General features: G+C 41.8%; 1 long non-coding RNA gene across 1 annotated transcript; it reads left to right on the plus strand.

Annotated features, from left to right (window-relative positions):
• Positions 1-949: 949 nt before the first annotated feature.
• LOC144583100 (uncharacterized) lies at positions 950-11,019 on the plus strand. The gene is made up of 2 exons (XR_013536696.1): positions 950-10,031; positions 10,675-11,019. It is a non-coding gene; the product is annotated as an uncharacterized LOC144583100 (long non-coding RNA).
• The last annotated feature ends 15,322 nt before the right edge of the window (positions 11,020-26,341 follow it).

Genomic DNA, 26,341 nt, shown 5'->3' on the forward strand with positions numbered 1-26,341 from the left:
GTCCTAATGATAATTCCATATCACAACAGTTGGATAGTCGGGTCTCAGACCAGGATCTTTTCAATGACAAGGCAGAACTTAGTCCTGGACTCTTGGCATATAAAAATGAAGGGTGGCAAATTCATGAGATCTGGAATAATTTTCCATTCTCAGGATTCTCCAGGGACTGCACAGACTACAAAAAATGTGGAAAAGCAAAACTAAACTACTTAACAAATGAAAACAACACACTCAAAGTGGCCAGAAATTTATTTGTCATTTTCAAAATGTTCTATGCTTGGTGTTGCATAGGGAAGGAACATGAACTGTTTCAATGGTGAATTGTACTTTTGGGAGATTCCAGGAACAGCATTCTACCTTTTTTTTGTCTTGGGAAATCCTTTATGAGAAGTTTGGATATGGGGAATTTCATGGAGCAGCAGGCTGCAAAACCAGCTGCAGTTTGCCTACCCTTGATGTAAAATGTGGAAGGAATAACAGACCACTGCATCATCATCATCATCATCATCATCATCATCATCATCATCATCATCATCATCATCATCATATCATCATCATCATCATCATCATCATCATCATCATCATCATCGAACTGCAGAGCTGGAAGGGACCCTATGGATCATTGAGTCAAGTCCCTGTCAAGGAGGCACAGTGGGGAACCGAATTCCCAGTCTCTGGCTCGGCAGCTGGATGCTTAAGCCACTGAGCTATCCATCAGTTCTGTCACTGAATCATTATGGAAGGGGCAAAGCAGGCTAAAGTGAGGCAGGGAAGGGCCGAATGATAAACCCACCTCTTTGTTATAAGCCCTGTTGAACTGCATCAGCCAAGGCAAATGGTAAGCTTTTTTCTCTTGCTTGGAATGTGGACATATCCCAAATCCTGAACTGAATCAGACTGATTAATCTGACACATGTGGGGAAAGTTGGAATCAAAGCGGGTCTTCTCAAGCAGTCCAAATCTGGATCAGCACGCTCGTGAAGATAAGTTAATTTTTGGATTCAGAAGAACACAAAGACAAAGATACAGTATCTCTACAATAGAAAAAAATATATTAACAATTAACTAAATGGCTGTTTTATTAACCCTCAAAGTGAACTTTAGTCTGAACCAGATAGTGAAGACATTGTTTAGAGTTCTGCTGGCCTAGGAAAATGTTATACCAGCCCTCTTCTAGATATGAACACAGTTCCCTGGCATGTTCACAAATTGGGAATGCTGCTGGCTCCAGCATCCTGAGCAGCTGCTGGCAGCTGATCTGCTACTACCAGCTGTACCTTATTGTATGCCAGCTGTACCCTGTTGCAGAGAAATCAGAACATGACTCATTCACACCATAGTTACCTGGATTACCATCACAAGCTCTTCATGGGGGTGCCACTCATGGCAACTGTGAATTGTTGGCACGTGGTGAAAATGAGATCCTTTATTTGCCTCAGTGGCTGAACGATGCAACCAAAAATTAGCTGAGGCTATGCACAGGTTCAAATAATTTGAAGATTTATTTAAATCACAGCAGATGAACAGGGAATAAGAGTCATGAAATGAAGTCACAATATTAAAAAGATCTAAGGAAAATCAATGAAGTTCTGGCACAATACAGTGTAATAATGATATGAAAAGTACAAAGCAGAACGACCTATATAAAGTATCAGATGAGACTACAGTTATGCAAAACCAGCCACAGTTAGCGCTTAATAAAACACTATATTTGCCCCTCACCTTCCACCAGCCCTCTAGTTGACATTCATTATGTTACAGCTGCTTGGCCCAAAGATCGAGAAAGAAAGACACATACAGTACCTATTCCAAGGAACAGGTTCTCCTGGAGATTTAGTAGGAGAATTGATCCAGGAGAATCCAGATAGGAAAATCAGAAGGAAAAATGTAAATGAAAGTAGTAAAATCTCTCTCTCTCTCTCTCTCTCTCTCTCTCTCTCTCTCTCTCTCTCTCTCTCTCTCTCTCTCTGTGTGTGTGTGTGTGTGTGTGTGTGAACCTGTAAAATCAGTCTGAAGTGTTCACTTTAAGTACGCTAAACCTGAAGCAGGCCTGTGGGAAGAGATTATTTTACCATCATGCCATTTCATGGTTCAAAACACTGACTAGAGGGAGGAAGAATGATTCCAGTGGTGTCCATTTCCCTTGCCACCATCACCCACTGGCATAGCCTTAGGCAGATCTGTGAATAACGCCTATGGTCCTAAGAACCTTGCAGACAAAGCATTATGGAAAGCGATGGAAACTGAGGGAGGCATTTGGCAGTTCAGAAGGGAGAGATTTGGTGGCAGTCCTGCTGACATCTTAGCATTCCTCTGCGTGAGGAAACCACCTCTGTTTGGTTAGTGGCCAGACTGCCCTTCCAGAGAGGGCAATGTTTGTGAAGAAAAGATTCCCCAAACAGTTGAAAGGGAGCAAACTGCTCAAGGTGCTGAGAGTGTGAGATGAGTCATGAAACAGAGTGTTGACACTACTGGAGGCTGCAGATGATAATACAATTCAGTAAGGCTTTCTCATCCTCCGTCTTGAAACCAGTGATTCATGGTTATCATACCACACTGTATATGAGGCCTGTAAATCATGGAATAGCTATAGAGCTACAAATCCCATTAGCTTTTCATTCCGTGAAATTACTCTGGCTCTGGAGTCTATTTTGGGAAGACATAAGAGTGGAGGAAATGACAATGGGTTGGTACAACATAAAAAGCATCCACAATCTGATTATAGTTTAAGGCTCTGACCTAATCTTTATTGCTGGGACCTGGATAGAGGAGTAGAGAGGGGTTGCTCACTTTCTAGCTATGAAGCTCTGACTAAGTAATACAACCCTAGGTGGCCTATAGTCCCAGAAAGGGCAGGAGCTTCTCTCCAAAATGCCGGGGTCTGTGTGAGCCCCTTCCCACTCAAATCACAAGCAGTTCCCAAGCTGGAGAGACTGGGAGGGCTGGTCTAACTAGGTAACCGTTCGGGATCCTTAAACTTTGTCCTGGGCTTCTGTGATATTCAGCGCTTAGTATGCATTTTAATTTTACTCCCGGGTTTTTAATTTTATAATATTTTACTCTTCTGACACCTTTTGGGTTATTGATTTCCATTGTAATATTCATGATTTCACTGACTGACTGTTTTTATATTTGCAAGCTACTCCAAGGCCATTGCAGATTGGGCTTGTGCAAACCTTTGAAGTGAAATGAACTGGAATAAATAAATAATATTAAAGCACAAGGGAATTAAAGAAATAATATTAAAACTACACACCATTCCCATTATAATGTCTTTCTTCAGCCACCTGTTAACTATCCAAAGCCCTACTTCAACAAAATAGTCCTTGCTATGGTCATAATAATGGCATGAATAAAGACACAAATAAATATATAGCCTGTGGTATAAGATGAAGATGTTCCTGCACAACAGGAACAGTCAGTTTGAAGGCAGTTTACTAAATTTTGTATCAGTTAAAAATAGGCCACCCAAAAGCCACTTAAGTTTTTTTAATGGATAAAACAAAGCATCTGTTGATGAATTGCAATGGTTTGGAAACATATTTTGTCCTTAACTGGGCATCAGCTGTCATAGTAATTTTAAAAAAAGCCCGATACATATTTGTGAAAGACTATATAATTTCATTTTCAGACACTGATGTGATATTATAATTAAAAGACAACAGGCCCTTGCTAAAACAAATTCTTTTCTATGGAGATTATTCCCGCACTCATTCCCAGCTCTTAGAAAAGTTAAGTTTTTAGACTTTAACACCACAGGATTCCCCCAGACCGCATGGGTGGAAGATTCTAGGATTTGTAGACCCAAAGAGACACTAAATTTTCCAGTCTCTGCACACTTCCTTTTATCTGGACATACTTAGCTGAGGTCACCTGTTAACTTTTTTGATGGCTATTCTTTCCAAGTTACTTGTATGGCTAAGTGGAAGAGGCTGCTTTGCTAGCAGACTCTAATGAGAACCATGTGCCCTCATTAGATGTTCTGACTCTTTCCAGGGTTTCCCAAGTAGAGAATACTCAGAAGTGGTTTACCTCTCTCTTTTTCTGGGGTGCCCTGGGAATGTGCAGCTTGCCCCAAGGCCACACAGGCTGGATTTTCTACAATGCATAGTGGGGAGGCAAATGCCAAACCTTTGGCTCTACAACTAGATACCGCACTCACTGAGCTACCCAGCCATTGCCTAGGTACTCTCTACTGGAAGGCAAAAGATATTTGTTGTTGGTGGAAGAGAATATAGCATTTTGCTTGATGGCTGAAGACTGCACAACTAGTACCAATGGGAAACAACTTGCTAAGCTAAGGTGCAAAACTATAGTCTTATTATATGCAGGCTGCTTCAGGGGACATCTTAGTGCACATTTCTTGCTTGGGGGGTAATACTGAGACTCACATCTGAGTTATGGCAACCTTAACAGAGTTTTTCAGCTATATGGGATGTTCAAGTAGTGATTTGCCCTGGCCATCTGCCAACTCCCATGAGTTTCCATCATCAGGACGGGAATTTGAACCCAGGTCTCCAGAATCCTAGTCTCTTCACAACACCACATTGGCTTTCATGACATTGCATGATGTTTGTAATAATAATAAAAAACCTCTGAAGAGAGGGAGTTTAGATGCCTCAGGGCATTTCCTGATTGTCAGCAGAGCTGAAGATATAGGGTTTACCTGATATGGCATTATTGGAACAAGCAGGAAATGCATGAGTGAGTTTTTGTATAAATGGCAGGTGCAGAGCAACCCAAACTGGATCAGGATCCTGGTGTTTATGTATGTCGGGGCTTTGTTTCCTACATCTGTTCCAACCCAGATGACTCTGCCATACTTACTCCCTCCTCTATTGGAGAAAATGGAAGCATGCCCTGAAGACATCCTCTCCTCTGCTCCTCCTGATTGGGAATGTGATGGTGGAGGCAATGCATTAAAGCCCCTTTGAACCTACCAGGGCTCTTCTCAGGACCCCCACCACCTTCCTCTCACATGCCTGTAAATTAGTTTTAAAGTGCCATTCACATAACTGATCATTGCAGAGTTGCTGGCATCTCATCTAGTTTGGCCAGAATTTGACCTTCTGACTTAATGGAACATTGGATGGACTGAACATTTATTTATTTATTTATTTATTTTATTTATATCCCGCCTATCTAGTCAATAGACCACTCTAGGCGGCTCACAACAGGGGTACAACAATAACTAAAAACAAATTTACAAAGAAGAAAACTTTCAACCATAAAAGCGTGTGCATTGTATACAGCAGAACAGAACAGAATGACAGTCATCTCATGATTGACTCACAAATGCATAAACATCACTTGCTTTCTCTCTCTCCTTGATCACCAGGGAGCTGACTGTCTGTGAACTGTTTCTACTACATGGTTAGGCCATCTGTAGCCTTCCAGATGGTAGGCTCAATCTTCTTTGACCACTGGTCACGTTGGCTGGGGCCCAAGGGGGGGTGGTTGGAACCCGAGAACATTTCAAAGGCTATGGATTGTCCATTGTGCTGCAGTGAAAAGCAGCCTGAGGGAGTCTGAAGCTTGTAGTCCAAAAAAAGTCTATACATTTTTAAGTGGTGCTGGTGGATTTTTTTTTTACCTTTCCCAAACTTTGTGTGTGAGCAACTGAGTGCAGAATTGGGCAAAATATGGTCAGCCTGTGTCTTTTCTGCCCCCTCAAAGGCCCTATACTTGCAAATTTTATTTTGCATGTTTTTTTAACTCAAAGATGTCCCTTCTCCCCTACAGGGCATTGGAGCATTTTTTTGTCTCCCAGTAGGAGGAATTATTTCCATTCCACTTCCATTTGGGGGGGGGGGAGAGGTCCTCTTCTTGCCCTAAAACAGCACAAAGGGATGGGAAGAAAAATTGGACAACCCCCCCACCCCCAAATACACACTATAGGACATTAAGGGACTTTTAGAGTTAAAACAAATTCACAAGTTTTGGTTATAGGAATGCACAATGTGGCCCCAAGATCCAGGTGCAGGTTTGAGGGTGCTCAGATGTCTGGATGAGGCTATGACTCAGAGGACTTGGGTTCAGATCTGCACTCAGTCATGAGATTCACAGAATGTTCTTACCAGCCATTCCACCTCTTTCAGCCTGAAGATTCAAATATAAGTTAAGCAGACATGCTACTCAGATCCACGGTGAGCTCTTTCCTATACAGTACATAGAAACAGCATTCCTGCTTGAGCAAGGGCACATTTTTATGTCAAATTAAATGTTGCTCATGTGCTTTTAACCTATGCATCTATGCATCATTAAGGTCCCAGGACCTAATCACACGGACTATTTGAATAGTTTCTTTTTCCTCCTTTTTTATATCAATATATTTGTATGTGCGTATAGTAACATGGTAGATATACCACTGGGGCTGTTTGCATGGCTGTCACATTCAATTGTACACATCTTGCTATTTGTACCGTGCCATCTCATATAAAACAATTCATTTTCTGTCCTGTTTCTGGGTTTTCTTTATCTTCTATATAAAAATTGCAAGTGACATATTGGTAAAGCAGCATATGCACGTCATTTTCCTGTCACTTTTGGCCGTCAGTCGATGTGCCACCTGGTGGGATATTTCACTAGATAAATGTAGGGCAGTATTAAAAAGGACTTAAACTGTTGTTGAAAAGTTAGAGGAAAAAAATTAACAGTGAGACACACAAATATTACAACAGGGAACACATCAGCTAAGTTATACATCAGTAAACTGTTGTGGAAAAAGAAAAAGTGGTTTATTCCTAAGCATTTTTTAAAAGGGTACAAGAGTGGTGGCCATGCAGTGGCCTTGGCACCCCAAAATCCAACCTGTTTGGATTATATCAACAGCAATGTTCACATGTGCTAAAACAGGAAGGATTGAAGCAATACAGGCATGGGATCATTTAAAAAAGACCATGTTGGCAAGGCGAGAAAAACCCATTTGGCTGGCCAAATGAAGCAACGTTAGCCCTGCATTGTGGGAATGGAAATTTATAAAACAATTCAAATCACTGGTTCTTAACCTTGGGTTACTCAGGAGTTTTGGACTGCAACTCCCAGAAGCCTTCACCACCAGCTGTCCTGACTGGGGTTTCTGGGAATTGCGGTTCAAAAGCATCCGAGTAACAAAGGTTAAGAACCACTGATTTAAATAATGGTAGAATTGATATAACTGGGGTTCTTTTGTCATGTGTGACTGCACCCCAGTCTCTTAATGCAGTTGTGCATCTTTATATAACTAGTATCAGGAAGCAGAACATCAGCCACATCTCATCACATGTTCAGCCATTCAGTTTCTCCTTACTCAATTTTGTTAAAAAGTAGATGTTTTTCTCCTCCAACAAACAATAGAAACTTCAGAATCTTTGCGAAACATGTTCTTTGCACAGCTCCTCTCCCTTTCTTTCTTTTCCCACCACCTACAAGATATGTCTCAGGCTGCCATGTACAGACTTGATAGCTCCTCACTACAACAATGCTTATTGTTTTGTTTTGTGTGTGTTTTTTTTAAAAAACCACACAGGCTGCCTCCGCTTATGGTTTGAGTGACACTAATCAGCCATGTGAGAAGACAGAACATGAACTGCAAACTGATTAGCAAATCTTGCTCATAGCTGAGAAGAGTGTACCTTGACAGATAAGTAAGGAGTTAACATCTATTTATAAGAGGCCATGTTGGGTAGCGTTCACAATAAATGAATAAGTATGTAAGTAAGTGGGTGTGACTCATTCCCTATGGAGAGAAAAGTGGGACAACCCATCTCAAAAAGGATGGCTCAGAAAAGAGCGAATGACCTTTTCCTCTGTGAGTTAAATCTGACTATATGTAATCAGTGGTAAAGATGTGGAAACCATTTGTTGAGACAGAAGAGGGAGTGTAATTTGGAGCCTGAATTATTTCGCTGGAGGGAATGGCATGAATATTACCTGCTTTATTTTCTCTTTCCCTCTGTCTATATGTTTGTATGTATGTATAAAGCAGTGGAGACATGAATCAGAATGTTTGGGTCCTCGTTAATTTTACCTCAAGTAAAGGCAGATAACTATGTGGAAGTCTCTTTAAAACGTGCTTCATACAGGCAAAGCTTTAAACATGGCAATTGAGTAGCTGTCAGATGTGGCAAGTGGGGAAGATGCAGCCTCCAGCAGCTCATGGACTGCAATTCTCATGAGCCTTAGCCAGCATAGCCAATGGTGGACGCTGAAGAGAGGTGGTCCAGCAACATCTAGAGAGTCAGAGGTTGCCTATCCTTGAGCCCAGGGCTAGCATTTGTGGCAGGGATGGGCAAACTATGGACTTCGACTCCCATCAGCCCTAGTAAGGACAGCCAATTGTGAGTGATGATGGGAGTTGTAGTCCAACTGCATCTGGCAGGCCACAAATTAGCCACTGATGGTTTATGGACATGTGTAGAGCTCAGTTTTAATTGGAGCATAGCCTCTTTCCTGCTTACTGAACGAAATATATTAGATGATTGTTTTAGTTAAGGTACTCCATCAATGTTTCCCCTTCCAGTTAGGCTAATATATGACTTTAAAAACAAAAACTAGCTATCTAACAGCTGACAATGGGGCAAATTGTTGTTTAGCCGTTAAGTCATGTCCGACTCTTCGTGACCTCATGGACCAGAGCATGCCAGGCCCTCCTGTGTTCCACTGCCACCCGGAGTTTGGTCAAATTCATGTTGGTAGCTTCGGTGACAGTGTCCATCCATCTAGTCCTCTGTCGTCCCATTCTCCCCTTGCCCTCACTTTTTTTTTTTAAAAGGTGCTCCCTTAAGTGATGAACGGCATTTGTTCATCATAGCATATGATTTTCCTCGTTGCTGGATCTTGCTTTCAGTGTGCCAAGGGAAGGGTAGGCATCATGCATAGTGTGTGACATGTGTGGCTGCCTGCCATTTTTCAAGCTCTTGCTGTCCGTATTTTCTCCCAACCATGGGGGGGGGGGATGGATGGGACAAGAGCTAATTATTTTTCCCCAAGAGCAAGTTCTTTTTTATCACCATCTGCCCAGTTCTTGCTTTTCTTCTGTTAACAAGCCTGAACACCTGCTCTGAAGAACATGAGTAACAGGTATGGAACAATCTTTTCTGTCAGCATCACACGCTTTGCAGTGGTGTGCATGACGCTTTTGAAGCCTGAATGACAGCATACACTAAACACCAAGAAGATAACTCACTTGCCAGAAAAGAGATCCTGGGTGAAGGTATTTTTCGGGGCTTTATATCCAGTGGTTTCAAAGAAGAAACAAGAGGCTGAATCATATGATATGAGATAATGAAAACGTACAACCTCACATCCACTCCTTCCATTCCCCCCCCCCGCTTTCTTCTACAGGTGCTGTCCTTTCTCTCAATGTATCATGACTAGCTGAAACCAGAAATAAGAGAAGTTACATGCTTTGAATCATGGATCTCAAAATTATTTCCACTAATATAAGTAGTAGCTTCCAAAATGAAGCCAGACCCTAGTCAGTTCAGCCCCGGAACAATTTGGCTCATGGTGCAGTGGTTAAACTGCAGTACTGCAGCCAAAACTCTGCTCAATCACAGGTAGCCAGCTTGAGGTTCACTCAGCCTTCCATCTTTCTGAGACCAGTAAATTGAGTACCCAGCTTTCAGGAGGGAAGGCAATGTGTAGCCTGCATTATTAAATTGTAAACCACCCAGAGACTGCTTTAAGCACTATAGGGTGTTATATAAGCACCATGCTTTGTTTTTGCTTTTTGTTGTTGTTCTTTTTTTGCCCCAGGTTGGGAGAACACAGAACTGTATGCTATCAATAGTTCAAGATATAAATAAATAAATATAAATCAATACTTCAATAAATAAATAAATAGCAGTCCTATGTTAGTCACAGTTTTCTCCCCTTAACTAACATGTCCTTGTTATGTCCTTATCTCATTTTCCCAAGTCCTCTGATTGCTTCGTTTGCTCCTTTATCCATCTGTAACATCTATTTTGAAATGAGATGATCAGAACAGCATCCACAATTCCAAATTTGATGGCACCCAGTTTGAAGTTAATAACGGCAGTATGACACTGGTAAGCTTTATTTTCAGTCCTATTCCCTCACCATTTCTAGCACAGAATTTACGTCTTTCTTTCTTTTCTTGTGCTGCCACATACGGAGCTGACATTTTCATTGTCATCTTCAAATCCTGAGTATTCATCAGCTATTCCACCGTGACAGACCCATTCATAACGAACAAGACAGCTGGACTCAATACAGTCATATTGGAATATTACCTTAGGTGCTGAACATCATGTTACTGAACTTAATCTGAGCTTGAAAGCTAGGAATACAAAAAAGGCAACAGAAATAATATGGAGTTGAAGGGCCTGTTCTTTATGAGGAGGTACTAAATAGAGCTAAATATGTACAACTTGCTTCCATGGTGTCTGAGAATGGGAGAAACAATGTAATATGACACAAATATCTGAAGTGGCTGAAAATGCCAAAGAAGGAGAGAAGTCAGATTCATTAGGCTGCTATATGAGGAATCAGAAGATTACATAAAGTTAAAGGATAAAAAATAAAAATAGACCTAGCTGAATTTTTCTTCTCAAACAAACTGAGTCAATTAAAATTATATTTGAATATAAAATGGAACAAACTGTGAGTCCAGTGGATCTGCCTTCTTTTCTCTTTCTTTTCCTAATTAAAGGCTTTTTTTTTCTTTTTCAGATTTCCCCCCCTCCCTTCAGCATGGTTGGGTTTCTTGAATTGTAAGGCTGTGAACAGAAAATGCCAACTCTGTTTTTTGCTGCAGTGAAATTTAGTACATTTTAAATAATGATGAGTGCTGAATTCTCTTTAAGTCCACCTTAGTTTTTGCCCTTTTCATTAATTAGTGTGTTGGTTTACTAGACAGACAAACAGGTCTGAAATGAAACTGGGGATTGTCACGAGGTGGGGTGGAAAACCTGAGGGTGAAATATTAAAAGTCATTCTCCAAAATGGCCCTGTTGAATAATTTCATCTTCACATTTTTACTTTACTCCACAACACGTTCTTCTTCTCATGTACTCTCTCCCTGCCTCCTCCACTCCATCTTTCTTTCCATTCCCATTAGCAAATTTAAAAAGAACTTCTCCATTAGGCTTTCAGATTGGGGGGGAAAAACACCCTCCAAAAGACATCCGTAGGCTGGCACCTGAAAGCATCTCAAGTGAAGGTTAGCAAGCAGTTGGCAGCAGCCAGCCTCTTGGATTAATTATTTACTGAGCAACACTTAGATGTATACTTTGTTCATTATTCAAAAGCATCCTATGAATGATTGATGTCCATGTGTTGCATCCAGACTGAATGAAAGGAGACTGGCTGAAAACATGGTGTGGAAATATTTTTAAAAAATGTTTTTAAAATTTTAAAAAATTGGAAATTGTAAGAGGCTATGACCAAGTAGTAGAGGGCATAAAAACCGCAACCCAAAAAACCAGTGTAGAAGCAGTAGTGTAAATTTTGTTGGTGGGGAAATAAGTAGAAAAGAGACAAAGATGGAAATGAAAGCTGCATAAGGCCACAGTCAGTTTGCTTGGTGAGCCTGCTGTGGATCCCATGGTCACTCAATTTGGGTGAGACCAACAGCCATTCTATGAACCTCGGCAGAGAGCTGAATAGCTGATTTCTCTGACAGTCATGAAACTACTTTCCCCCCAAAGCAATGTAACATAAGCAACTACTCTGAAAGTCTACCGGGGGGGGGGGAATCTGTACCAAAGTCAAAGCCAGGTATTTCTATCATTAAAGCAGGGGTCTCAAACTCAATTTACCTGGGGGCCGCTGGAGGCAGAGTCTGGGTGAGGCTGGGCAAAGCGGAGCAAGAGCCTGAGGAAGCCGCCCAGGAGTTTCCTTAGCCCGGCTGCGGCTCCCGAGGAGGAGGAGGAGGGGCACGCAAGCCCTCGTTGCCAACCATGACCCCCTCCGGCTCCTCCTTCACTACCACCACCACCACCAGCAGAACAAAGAAGTGGAGAAGGGAGGGAGTGTCGGCGACCGCCTAGCGGAGGGGGGGAGGAGGGCACGACATAAAATTTTAAAAAAACCCTCACAGAATTCGCCTCGTCAAAGGAGAAAAGCCCCCACTGGTACCCGCTAAATTAAACAGAACAGGGTGGGGGGCCCACCGCTGGGGGCTGAGGCGGCTGCTGGCCAGGCTGGTGCTGGGGGTTCCAAGAGAGAAAGAGAGCCAGAGAGCTGCTTCTCTGGAAGAGGCGGTGGCGGCAGCTGCTGTTGGCGGCTTGAAGGTACTCTTCGAGGACAGGCTGGGAGCAAGCTCCACTCTCAGGCATCGCTTGGTGGTGGCTCAGGCCTTCAGGGAAAGGGCCGGCAGTGCGCCTCACTCGCCAGCTCTCCCTCAAGACAGCGCCTCTTGAACCCTCCATCCAGAAGTGCAGCCTGCCAGCCGGCAGACGAGCTGGCAGGCTGCAGTTCCGGACGAAGGGTGCAAGAGGCGCTGTCTTGGGAGAGAGCCGGCGAGCAGGGCAAGGCTTTTTTTTACTCTTGACAGCAGAGGACGCGTGGGCGCTTTGGGGGGAGAGGCAAGGTGGGGGCCGCAAACTATCATTCCGGGGGCCGCATGTTTGTGACCCCTGCATTAATGATCATATGAGCCTACCCGGCAGTTAAGATCTAGCCAGGGGGCCTTTTTGAAAGAGCCGTCCCTCAAGGAGGTAAGAGGGATAGCTTGTAGACAAAGGGCCTTTTCAGTTGCTGCCCCCAGACTATGGAATGCCCTCCCAACTGAAATTCGTCTGGCGCCGACATTTATGACATTTCGGCGCCAGGTCAAAACCTTCCTGTTCCAGAAGGCTTTTCATTGAAATAACATCAACTGTGGGTCCTGATGGCAATTTTAATTGTATTTGAATCATTTTATCTTTTATTGTATTTTAATTGAATTTTAATTGTTGTAAGCCGCCCAGAGAGTGGGCATATAAGTTAAATAAATAAATAAATAAATAAAAGCAGAAGGAGTGAGCAGGGAACCTCACTTGCAGAAGAGAAAACTGTACATGGTTCCTATACAGCCATCCACATCTTTATAGTAAAAGCTAAGTATCTGGATGTAAGAACTGTATCAAAATCCAAATTTGTCCCTTGTAAGGCTTGAAAAAAATTACTTTATTGAACTACGATGCCAGATTACCTCTCTCACACACACCAGCCAGCATGGCCACTAACCACAGCAGCTCGGAGATTGTGGAAAGTCCAGAGAGATAGCTGCACTAACTTGTCATACGTAGTAGAAAAAAAAAAGAGCTTTATCTGGCATACACTTCTGGGAACATGTGCCATTTCTTCAAATGTGTCTGCAGGAATAGGCTGAAGTGCACAAAATCATAATGATAAACAAATGTGGTTATCTTTAATCTGCCACAAGACTGCCACTTTCTGTACAATAATAATAACAAAAAGCAAATTCTTAAAGTTCTGGTATCATTATAACCCAGATATGACTGAATAATTACTTAGGGTAGGAGATCAGTTGTGGAAGAGCGTCCACTCTGATACTGTATAGTGGACAGAGTGACAGACTGGGACTCAAGAGTCCTGGGTCTGAATCCTTGCTTAGCCATGGAAACGTACTGTGGAGGTGGAACTGGTAAAGCTAAGTATCTCACTTATCTAGAAAGCTCTGTTAGATTTACTAGCGTTGGTCCCAACTTGATGTCAAATAACAACCTGTCACAGATGATGTAGAGTGCTTCCACACACAGGGTTCGTAGTACTACCCAGTTGCTGCTCTTTGACTGTCAGCTCCACCATGTAGAATTGCAATTGATCTTCTACATCATCAGCACAAGAGAGGAAACAAAACAGCTTTGGCAAAAGCAGTTTCTCAATTTGTGCATTAAAGATAAATGGGGGAAAGAGAAAATGGAGAAGAGTCAGGGATTGACTCGGCTGCTTTTGTTTGCTGTCTCTCTCTCTCTCTCTCTTTGTGTGTGTGTGTCTCTCTCTCTGTGTGTGTTAAGTAGTTCTGCATTTTCCTTTCTTCCTTCTGCTTCCTTCTCATCAGCCCACAGGAGCTGAACTTGAAAACCAGCAAGTTGGAAATGTGACATGTTGTGTCAGTTGTTCTCCCATTCTTCTCTTTGAAGCCACAGCTTTAGTTGACGCATTAATGAATTTTCTCCACTCCTCTTGACATTACCCCTTAAATTAATTGCCTAATTGCCCCAGTATTTTTTTCTAAGTTGTTAAAATGGCACAGAAGAAAAGAAATGTAGTAGTAATATAGTGCATCAAGGGGAAATAAAGAAGTGTTGTGATATGCCTCAAGTTCCAAAAGTCTGAGTTTACAGCAAATCACCCTTAAAAAGAGAGATGAGTAGCACCACAGGCATCCATCAAGCCTCTGCTCATGACCTGAATTAAATCCCAATGGGCTCAGGTAGTCAGCTCAAGGTTGACACAGCCTTCCATCCTTCCAAGGTTGATAAAATGAGTACCTAACTAGGGGTGGGGGGGACAAACTGTTCTTTGCATACAGGTGATGGGAATACCATTGATTATATCATTACAATGAGATCTCTCATGGTTGGGGGGATATATTAGTCAGCAAGTGAACAGTTCCTGAATTTCATATGTTGGAAGCAAGCAATACGGGCAAGCGAAAAGATCTGAATGAGAATAAACAGAGAATACATAGATTCGAGAATACATAGATCTGAATGACTTTGACAAAGGCCAAATACTGATGGCTAGACAACTGGGTCAGAGTGTCTACAAAACAGCAAATATTGTGGGGTGTTCCCAGTTTTCAATGGTTGTTGTTTAGTCGTTAAGTCATGTCTGACTCTTCGTGACCCCATGGACTAGAGCACACCAGGCCCTCCTGTCTTCCACTGCCTCCCGGAGTTTGATCAAAGTCATGTTGGTAGCTTCGGTGACACTGTCCAACCTTATCATCCTCTGTCGTCCCCTTCTCCTCTTGCCTTCACTCTTCCCCAACAACAGGGTCTTTTCCAGGCAATCTTCTCTTCTCATGAGTTGGCCAAAGTATTGGTGCCTCAGCTTCAGGATCTGTCCTTCCATTCCTTCAAAATGGATAGATTTGTTCTCTCTGCAGACCATGGGACTCCCAAGAGTCTTCTCCAGCACCACAGTGCAAAAGCATCAAGTCTTCAATGGTCAGTCTTCTTTCTGGTCCAGCTCTCACTTCCATACATCGCTACTGGAAAAGCCATAGCTTTGACTATGTGGACCTTTGTTGGCAAGGTGATGTCCCTGCTTTTTAAGATGCTGTCAAGGTTTCTCATTGCTTTCCTCCCAAGAAGAATGTGTCTTTTAATTTCATGGCTGCTGTCACCATCTGCAGTGATCATGGAGCCCAAGAAGGTAAAACCTGCCTCCATATCTTCCCCTTCTATTTGCCAGGAGGTGATGGGACCAGTGGCCATTATCTTAGTTTTTTTTAATGTTGAGCTTCAGACCATTTTTTGCACTCTCCTCCTTCACCCTCATTAAGAGGTTCTTTAATTCCTCCTCACTTTCGGCCATCAGAATGGTATCATCTGCATATTGGAGGTTGTTGATATTATTTCCAGCAATCTTAATTCCGGCTTGGACAGCCCTACCACTTGGGAAGCATAATTCAAGTGCCTCAAGCAGTAGATGATGGTGTGTGTGTGTGTGTCAATAATATTAGCCCCAGACCATTGGCCTCTGGTTGAGCATAGAGCTGTGCACGACAGACACCCTATCCAATCTCAAAACTAGCCAGCTGCTTGAGGTGTGGTCAAAAATATTGGTGCTCAATTCCAAACTTTTTTATATACTGTATATTTATGGTACTGTACACTAATCCTGAAAAGGGCCGGGGTAAGGCACAAAAAATTTTATTTGGTGGGGATAACTATAAAAATAGTGATGGTTCCGCTACATATTTCACAACCTGTTTTTACAAGAAGTGTTATTCTTCCCAATCCTAGGCATTAAGTTTGAATGAAGTAATCTTTCAGATCAACATATACATTACAGATGTACCATCATTAGATTTGAAAGTATGTTGATATTCAAGAGACCAAGCCAATGCAGGTTTCGTGCCTAAGAAATCAGACTTAGAAAGGAACAACATACTTATGCATCAAGAATGACGAAAGAAAAGCGAGCTATTTTGAAAATTAGAGAAACGCTTCATTTGTAACTATGAAACATGACCAGCTCATGTCAAATCCCATCTTCCAGTGATTTGTAATGTACAGTTTGAAAAAATGGCAACATCAGAAAAGAAGACAGAATGGTGCCCCCAACCATGGGCAAGATCCAGAAAAAATGTTCCACCAGTTTAACAAATAAGCTCTGTAGAACACAACCATTGTTTCCTGTCCTTCTGTTCTTGAAGAAATAAGGTCCTTATATTAATACAGGTGTGTAGATGCCTAATCAGAGACAATAACAACCAGTATTCGAAATGGGCAAAAACCAGAAAAATAATGAATCAGGGTGGTTCCTGGTTCGTGGTTCATGGCTACCCCCAAACCATCCATGAACCCCAGTTTATGGCTTGTTTTTTTCCTGCTCATGCCTGGGGAGGGGAACCTAAAGCCTCCACCCCCCTCTGGCTCCTGCCCTCCCACTTCTCACCAATCCCCCCCCCCATCACCTCTTTATGGGATGCAGGCCAGCTATTTCTAAAGATGGCAGCAGGGGAGGAGGAAGAGGACAAGGAAGCAGGACCAGGGAGAGAGGCAACAAGGGCAGTGGGAAGAAGGGAAGTCTTCTGTTTTGCCAGAAATGAAGCCCCACGTGGAAAAAAGTTTGGCACTTCATTCCGTTTCAGCAAAATGGAATCCCCAAACCAAACTATGAAATGAACCATGAACCAGACTGATTTGAGGATTTTCTAGTTCATAGTTCAGTTCACACCCATCTCTACCCAGTACAAATGAATCATTATGCTAGACTTCAAGGGTACAATCATAGCTTGGAATATGTTAAAGAGCTGTTTGAAGATAACAGACCAAAGTAATTTATTGTACCAGAAGTGTTGAATTGCTTGAATCTGAAATGCAATATGGCTAGTGAAAAAAAACAGCAAAATTCCTGGACCCCATGATGTTTTTGTAGCATCTGGAATGCTAAAGTATTAAATAAAACAGAACCAAACATTGTTGGAACATTTGGCTTAGAAGTCAGAAATGAATCAGGAGAATGACTCATGGAGTTTGGTGAAACAAGCAACCTGTACATTGCAGATACATGCTTCAGGCAACCAAAGTGATGACTGCTCACATAGAGATCACCTGATGGTCAATACAGAAATCAAACAGATTGCACAGAAGTAGCAGATGAAGAAGCTATATAGAGTATAGTTGAATAAGAATATGAGAATAGTTTCAGTGTTTAAGTAATACAATATTAATAACATTTCTGATGTTCATATAAAGAACAGATATGCATTATTAAATTTAATTGACTGTGAACCAGATGAACTGTGAATTGAAATGAGAGATATTATCAGGGAACAATGCAAAAAAGTAGAAGTCCTGTAGTCGAAAGAAAAGAAAATCCTAGATGGATGGCTGATGAAGCTTGAATCTCTCTACAGGGAGAAAAACAGGGTAGAGATTAAATAAGCTACTACATGGACAACACCTGAGAAATATTGATGGAAAGCATGATCATAATTCAACATGGGCATGGCTAAAACTGGAGTCCATGAAGAAAGCAAACAAAGGCTTAATTTTTGCTTCACAAGAACAAGCACTCCAAACCAATGTGATGAAAGCTAAGATTCAAGGAATTAGTGCTAACAGCAGATGCCTCATCTGTGAATGTTCAAAGGATGCACAAACAGATTACAAAAGCTGACATGATAGAGTGGCAAAATAAGTGCACTGGTCATTATGCAAAAATATAACTTGCCAGCCTCCAAAAACCCATGAGTATATTATATAGAGAAGGTGTCAGAAAATGATGAAGTCAAGATCTTTGTGGGATATCTGTATCCAAACTGATAGACACTTTGAACAATGCATTCTACAGTAACAGAATGAAGAAAGGTCTGGATCACTGACATTGCAGTTCGAGGGGATGCCAGAGTTGAAACTAAAGAACTGGAAAAATTGACGAAGTACAGAGATCTGGCAATTGAAACATCTTGCCTCTGGAAGAAACACACTTCAGTGGTCCCCATAGTCATCAATATCAAGAAATTTCACACAGTACGATAAGCAGTTCCAGATTTCAGAAATCACACCACCAGAGCTACAAAAAACAGCAATATTAGAAATAGCAATACATACTGTGAACAGATACTTATGTTTTTAGTTAAACATATCTGTTATATAATACCAGTAAATGTTTTCATAATTTTGACTGTGCTTAGTGCTTCTAACAACAACAACAACAACAACAACAACAACAACAACAACAACAACAATAAAAATAAAAATAGTCAGTTTGGACTTATAGTGACCCTTTCCAGGGTTTTCTAGATAGAGCATACTCAGAAGTGGTTTGCCGTTCCATTCTTCTAGAGTGCCTTGGGATTGTCTGTAAAGCTTGTCCATGGCCACACAGGCTGATTCGTCTTGCAGGAGAAATAGTGGAAAATTGGACTCTGAGCCTCTGGCTCCACAGACAGTTCTCTAACCCACTGAGCTACCAGTCCTCTAATGCTTTGTGTTTGCCATAGAATTTGGAAAGCTGAACAATGAAGAAAACCAACCACGGGTGGGGTGAGGTGATTTATCTGAGATGTGATGTTAGAGAGGAGCTTTGCAGACACCAGGGTCCACCAGAAAAACAAATAATTGGTTTCCTGGTCAAATCAAGCCTGAATTCTCCTTTGAAGCAAAAGATAAGACTAATATGAAGCTCTTGTACTTTGGGACACATGAGAAGACAAGACTTGCTGGAAAAAATCAGTCATGCTAGGAAAAGTTTAACGCAACAGGAAAAGTGGAAGCCCTAATAAGAAATAAATTGATTCAATAAAGCAAGCCATGATCTTCAGTCTGCAAGAACTGAGCAGGGCTGTTGATCATAGAACTTATTGGAAGTCACAAATTCATACTGTCATCATGAATCAGAATTGACTCAACAGAATACAGCAACCAAATGCAATCTGTTTTCGGGATATTACTGGGTTAACCTGAGAACATCACTACAATTTTTTTCCCCAAAGGATCAACCACCACTCCATTCCTGCCATTCTCTTCCTCTCATGCAAAACATGCTTGCTCATGTGGGCCTTAAGTAGGACATCAATCTGCAATGCTTCCATTCCTCTCTGTTGCTTAAAACACAGAAGAAGCAGACAGAGATCTTGGGCCATGTAGTTTTCTGGGTTTTTAAGATACAGATTGTGCTCACCAGAACAATCCATGTGTTTCTCCTCTTGCTGACTAACAGGAACCTACCTTGTGGCCTGAACAGAAAGGGTGTCTCACCCTTCCAGCTCAGGAGAGATTGCCCGTGGGCAAAATGACACCAAAGGTTAAGAATCATTGCACTGCATGAAATTTCCATTGTTTATGTGGAAATTATCCAATAGGCTAAGAATTGTCCATCCCTGATCTAAGGTAATAAAGCACCATGCAGTGAGTCTCAAATTCTGGGCTTCCACATGTTTTGGCGCTGCGGTGGTGGCGCTGCGGGCTAAACCGCAGAAGCCTGTGCTGCAGGGTCAGAAGACCAAGCAGTCGTAAGATCGAATCCACGTGACGGAGTGAGCGCCCGTTGCTTGTCCCAGCTCCTGCCAACCTAGCAGTTCGAAAGCATGTAAATGCAAGTAGATAAATAGGGACCACCTCAGTGGGAAGGTAAAAGCGTTCCGTGTCTAAGTCGCACTGGCCATGTGACCACGGAAGATTGTCTTCGGACAAAACGCTGGCTCTATAGCTTGGAAATGGGGATGAGCACCGCCCCCTAGAGTCGAACACGACTGGACAAAAATTGTCAAGGGGAACCTTTACCTTTACCTTTTATATGTTTTGGACTCCAGAATCCTTAATCATTGGCTATGCTGGGTGGGTGGTGCTGCAATGCAGTGCCACTCCCCACATTGTACCAGTGGAATATTTATTTATTTATTTATTTATTTATTTATTTATTTATTTATTTATTTATTTATTTATTTATTTATTTATTTATTTATTTATTTATTTACTGCCTTTCTCCTAAAGGATCCAAGGTGGCTTACAGTATTAAAATAAACATATTTAAAAACTAAATAATAAATTATTACAATATTTAAAGAGCATCAAACCCTTAAAACTCACAACTAAGAAAAATATTAAAAACTTAAGTAAAACAAGAGAATAAAATTATCCCTTTTTAAAAAAAATCCCCTTGGTCAACCAATCATTTAAAGGAAAGCCTGCCTGAAGGGACAGCAAAGATGGGGCCAGTCTGGACTCTTGTGGGAAGGAGTTCCAGAGGAGCAGTGTCAGAGAAGGCCCTTATCTATGTCCCCATCGAATGTGCCTGTGTGGGTTGTGGGACTGAGATAAAGGCTTCTCCTCATGATCTATATATCCGGATAGGCTCATAAAGGGAGATATGGTCTTTTAGATGGCTCAAACTCAAGCTATTTAGGGTTTTATAAGCTTAAAATCAGCACTTTGAATTATGCGTGGAAATGGATTGGAAGCCTGTTGAACTGCTGTAACAAGGGAGTTACGGGGAACAGGCAACCAACCCCTGTTAATAATCTGGCTGTGGCATTTTAGACTTTCCCGAGGCAGCCCACATAGGCAGCGAACACTCTCAGCCAGATAATCAAGTGGGGTTAGAAGGGAACAAGTGTGTCCCTCCCTCATCAGAAGAGGCTCAGAAAAGCTCTATTAATGGGGTAGCTACTGGTCCTGATACACCTCTGGAAAGCTTGAGGCCAAGAAGCAGAGCATTCCCAGGGACATGTTAGAACATGGAGTATGGGTCTGGGTCAAGTTGTAAAGTGGCTCTGGATCAATTAATCAAAGCAGGGTTGTTGGTTGTGTTATGTCTTGCAGAAGATGATTTGTTTCCATTGAACTCTTCATGTTTAGAACAAAACATTACAGCAACACTATAGTTTGTACTACTGAAACTTAGGATATGGTACCCAAGAAGCTGTCAAGACATTGGACTATCTAGCTCTATATTGTCTGCCCAGTTGTCCTGATTCGATGCTTGGAAAGTGTGCCCAGGAGCAGTTATCATGGAAAACATCTGGAAGACAATCAGGCTAGGGAAGACTGATCAGCAGTAGGCATCAGCATTTTCACCAGGACCCTTTCCCATTCCTACCTGATGCTGGTGCCATTATCTGGGACTTTGACATGCAACTTGGGTACCCAACCACTGGACTCCCCTCAGACATCTCACTAAGTGGACAAATGAAGAACACTTAGCGTTACTACGAGTCACAATGACTGAAGGTGCACATTTTCTTTTAACTGAAAGAGTTGGGGTTTCTAAAATACTGTACAATTGTTTGGAAAACAAACAAGTAGGCCCTTTTTCATGTCTTGGAGTGCAAAGCCAATTTCTCCTACAAAGACACCATAGCCCTCCTGGAAGTCACACATGCACACACTTCTTAATAGCAGTGTGTATGGATGCATAGAGAGGATATTGATGAGGCGTGAATGGCATAATTTACAACATGGCATAATTTACAACATTCCCCAGGCTTCTGTCCTGGGGAAAAACTGTACCTAGGTTCCTTAAAATCATTGGGACAGTGAGTGCCCAATTCAGAGGAATTTAACAGGCAGGTCCTGAAACATTTTAATGGTAGAGTAAGGACATCTACTTTGACATAAGTCCTTTTAAATTAAATGTGACCTACTTCCAGAGTTTAGCAAGGATGCAAGGATCACCTTCCAATTTCAACGACAGTAAGGTTTTCTAAACTCAGCCTTTCATCCCTACAACTTCTAAATATGATCAAGAAAGGGTGGAATTAATTTCTGTTTGATTTTGACAAGAAATACCAACATTCACAAAAGTTATCCAATTCAAGATGGAAATAACTTCAGCTTAAAATGTTAGAATATAGAAAATGCTCAAATATGGTTTTGAGAGCACTTTTTAAAAGTCTGTGTCTGCACATTAATGATGTTAATGCTGAATTAGGTTTCTATTCCCTCCGCCCCAAAAGGCTCCTTCTCTTTAACCTCTATAAAAGAAATTATATTGGCAGGCAGAGCATAATTCTCCCAATATGGAAAAGAACTTTATCTTTGGAATTTAGACGGTGCAGAAAGGGAAAAATTCTTTTTTTTAAAAAGAAATATACTAATAGTCAAATTTGGGACAGAAAGAACTTGAAAATTAAGGAACTTCAATATGGGGAAAGTACTAAAAAAAGATTTGACTGAATTAAGTGATTCTTAAAGAGGCCTTTAGATGTCTAGTAGCACTATCTGGTAGTGATGTATGGAAGTGAGAGCTGGAGCATAAAGAAGGCTGACCACCGAAGAACTGATGCTTTTGAATTGTGGTGTTGGAGGAGGCTCTTGAGAGTCCCCTGGACAGCAAGGAGAACAAAGCTATCCATTCTGAAGGAAATCAACCCTGAGTGCTCACTGGAAGGACAGATCCCGAAGCTGAGGCTTCCATATTTTGGCCATCTCATGAGAAGAGAAGACTCCCTGGAAAAGACCCTGATGTTAGGAAAGTGTGAAGGCAAGAGGAGAAGAGGACGACAGAGGACGAGATGGTTGGACAGTGTCACTGAAGCTACCAACATGAATTTGACCCAACTCCAGGAGGCAGTGGAAGACAGCGTGGCCTGGTGTGCTCTGGTCCATGGGGTCATGAAGACTCGGACACGACTTAATGACAAAAGCACTAGCTGGATTATGGGAGAGGTGCTGCTGCTGTACCAACATAGTACCTACCCCGTAGTGCTCCTGGGTTCTCTTCCGGCTGAGTATATTCAGCATTTGCCCTTTCCTTTTCTTCTTCTTCTCTCCAAGACATTCAGGATGGTATATCTCATTCTTTTGTTCCACTGGATCTCACTTTCATAACAAGCCTTTCAGGTCAACTAGGTGTGTCTTCCAAACCTGAGTGCTTGCTACCACTCATTCCCAGGTAGTGCCAGGATTCACTGACTTAGCATGAAAATACTTGCACATGTGTTCTGGCTGTACAACATTCGCTCATGAAAAAGCCAGAAATGAGGACAGGGGACTATGGAGAAAGCCCATGGGTGCATGCACATGGCCCCATCCTGGAATCTGGAGCAGGGTAGGGATTATAGGACCTTCTTAGCTGGCAATGAAGCAGCTCCATTCCCTGGCCTGGCCTGCCAAAGTGACATCACGGAAGCCTATCCGTCTCAGGTTTTTAGCCATAAAATCTCAGGGGGTGGGATAATGCTGACATTAGCAACCTTAGTTTCAACAGGAGAACTATCAGTACCTGGAACTGTTCAATGAAGCTAAATTGGAAGACAGACAAAAGGAAATACTTGTTCACAGAGCACATAATTAATGAAGCCAGACCTACCGTTAATCAGAGTGAGGCAGCAGGTTTTGAATATCAAAAAAGGTCAGCAAATATATTTATTTATTTAGTTAGTTGTTTTATTCCCTGAGGTTGGGAAAGATATGCCTGGTATTGCATGCTGTCATAGAAGGGTGCATAGACAGACCCTCCCCAAAGAGTAGGAAGCATTGTGAGTGCACTTGGGCATTCCCTAGGCAATGGTGTGTAGCCAGGCAATCCTTCACCTTTCAAAAACATTGTACTGCAAACCTGCTGATGAGCAAAATGACTCAACGGTCCTTTTAGGACCACAAATGCCAATAGTTTCTAACATTTTAATTTATTTTTAATTTTTACCTCTATTCCATATACGCCCATAGTTTTAAATTGTGCAACACTCTGATACACATAAAGAAAGGCAGATTAGAGTATGCAGCACCTTCTTGACTCAGGTGAATGGAGGGCAGTTTCCTGCCTCACCCCAGGGAGCAAAATGCCTTGAAGTGGGCTGATTATCAAACCATGGGAATGGATTTTTTGAGAGGCAGTTTTGACCTTCAACTTGGAAGGATTGTGAAGTGAGTCTGGTAAACTAACAGAACCTAAAGCTGTCAGTAGCTGCTGTCACAACAGCTATGCACTGTTTCCAGTTTCAGAGACAGCATGCCTCCAAAGACCAATTGATGGGGGAAATAACTAAGAAGGTGCTGCTTCTGATTCGGGGCTTCCCATAGGTATCACTGTTGGCCATGGAGGGGCAAGGGGTGACAGAGGTGAGATTGGCTGTTGGTCTGCTCTTAAGTCTTCACAATTTAAGAAGGGGGCAACAGGAAGTACAAATGACTCATGTTTCTCCTCCTACATGTACGTGTACTGAAAATAACACAAATGACTCCAATAGGAAATAAATAAATAAAATGGCCTGTGCAGAAATAATTGTGTTCTTCACTTGCTACAACCAGGGCCACAGATACTTCATCACTGTCAACTATAAACAATGGCCTCTGTGGAAAACAAGTGCAAAATATGTATTATGAAAATCTGTCTCCCATTTAATGGGTATTTCATGGGAATCTGTCCAGCTCCGTTGACAGGCATACAACTTTTCTCCTCTGCTTTCGTGGGGACTGTGGATGTCTTTCTAGTGTAGAATTTAGACATTCTCTTTCTACCATTGAAAAATGTGCAATTGCCTATTATCTGTGTTACAGTGTTTTGAACTTTGGTTAAATTCCCCTAGCTGTGCAGCAGAAGTACGGGGTTTCACAGCACAGAATAGCTTAAAGTTCCCCAGATAGGTCTACCCCATTAATGGCACTTATAGCCTCAATAACTCACTTGGAGACATTACTCATAAGAGTTTCATTATCGTACAGTGACAAGCATGATTGTTCTCAACAACAGACATCAACAGACAGACCTCCAACACACAGGAGAGGGAAAAAGAAGCAGAGCAGATAGGTGGGGCTTGCTTGCTTGCTTGATTTATTAATTAATAATACTGCCCCATAGTGCCAAGCAGGAAAGGAACAGTTGGTTAGTGCTGGATAGATTGATAGTCACCCCAGCTCAGAAAGATCCCTCCCAGCCAGCCCTACTAAAAGCAGCATGCAAGGTTGCAAAAACTCCAACAGTTTGTGTCACTGGAAATCCTACAGTCGTGCCCCGCTTAACGATTACTCTGTATGACGAATCCACTTCACGACGATGTTTTTGCGATCAATGTTTTAATAGGGTTTTTTCGCTTTGTGATGATTGGTTCCCTGCTTCGGGAATCGATTCTTCGCATTACGACGATCAAAAAGCTGTTCATTGGGTTTTCAAAATGGCCGCTGGCTGCTCAAAACGGATCTCTGCTGTTTTTAGGAGGCATTTTTCGCAAGACAGGCACCCGAAAATGGCCGCTGTATGGAGGATCTTCACTGGACGAGCAGGTATTCAGCCCATTGGAACGCATTGAACGGTTTTCAATGCATTTCAATGGGCTTTTTTATTTTGCTTTACGTTTTCACTCTACAGCGATTTCGCTGGAACGAATTAATATCGTCAAGCGAGGCACTACTGTAATCTCTTCTAAGGAAGTCCATTTGATTATGTGGTCCTGTTTTTGTTACAGTTTTGTTTGCAGCCCCACATGCTGATTGTAGTTTGAGTGATTGGGAGGGGCTTTCCTTGGCTGGGACGATTGTCTATCCAGCACTAAACAACCATTCCTTCCAGTCTTTAAATTCAAAGGAAATCTAATCTACTGAGTGTTCATTCCCTCTTTCTTCTGGGTTGGTGTTAGTTGTTTTGTTTGACTGCTAAGTATTATGCTGTAAAGAAAGGAGAACTTTCAAGTTTGTAAACTCAAGCAACTGTAAATAAAGAAATGCCTTTTAGTCTTTCTCCTACAAATGTCTCAGAGTAAGTTATTGAGACTTTAAGTGCTAGTTAATGAAATTGCTGGACTATCTTGGAAATTTGTAACTATCCTCCTCTGTGAATCTCTATACTTCTATGGTGTAGCAAAAGGAGTTTTATCAGAAATTCAGAACTCTGCAACAGTGATCTTTGTATTCCAGGAAGGATACAATTGGATGCTGTGGGAAAGCATAATTCCCACCACAGTTAGTAGAACTAAAGGGGGATAGTATGTTCCAGGTTGTTTTTTATTACTATTAAAAATCCTCCAAATTTGCAAGTTTATTTATTTTTAGAACAGAAGACACTTCAGTGTGTGCATTTTAGAAAAAATATGTTCAAACTGAATCTGGTAAACACTGAATAAGAAAAATGTGTCCATCTAAGCTCAGGGCTTCAGGCACTTAACTCATGAAAGTCTGTGTTTGAATCCCTGCATATTCAAACTTTCAATCCTTTCAGTACTTCACTGAGGTTGCCATTACCTTTTTTTTCTTCCTGTGAGAATCTTTGATAT

The sequence above is a fragment of the Pogona vitticeps genome, chromosome 5 (genome assembly GCF_051106095.1).
Source record: "Pogona vitticeps strain Pit_001003342236 chromosome 5, PviZW2.1, whole genome shotgun sequence".
Lineage (NCBI taxonomy): Eukaryota > Metazoa > Chordata > Lepidosauria > Squamata > Agamidae > Pogona > Pogona vitticeps.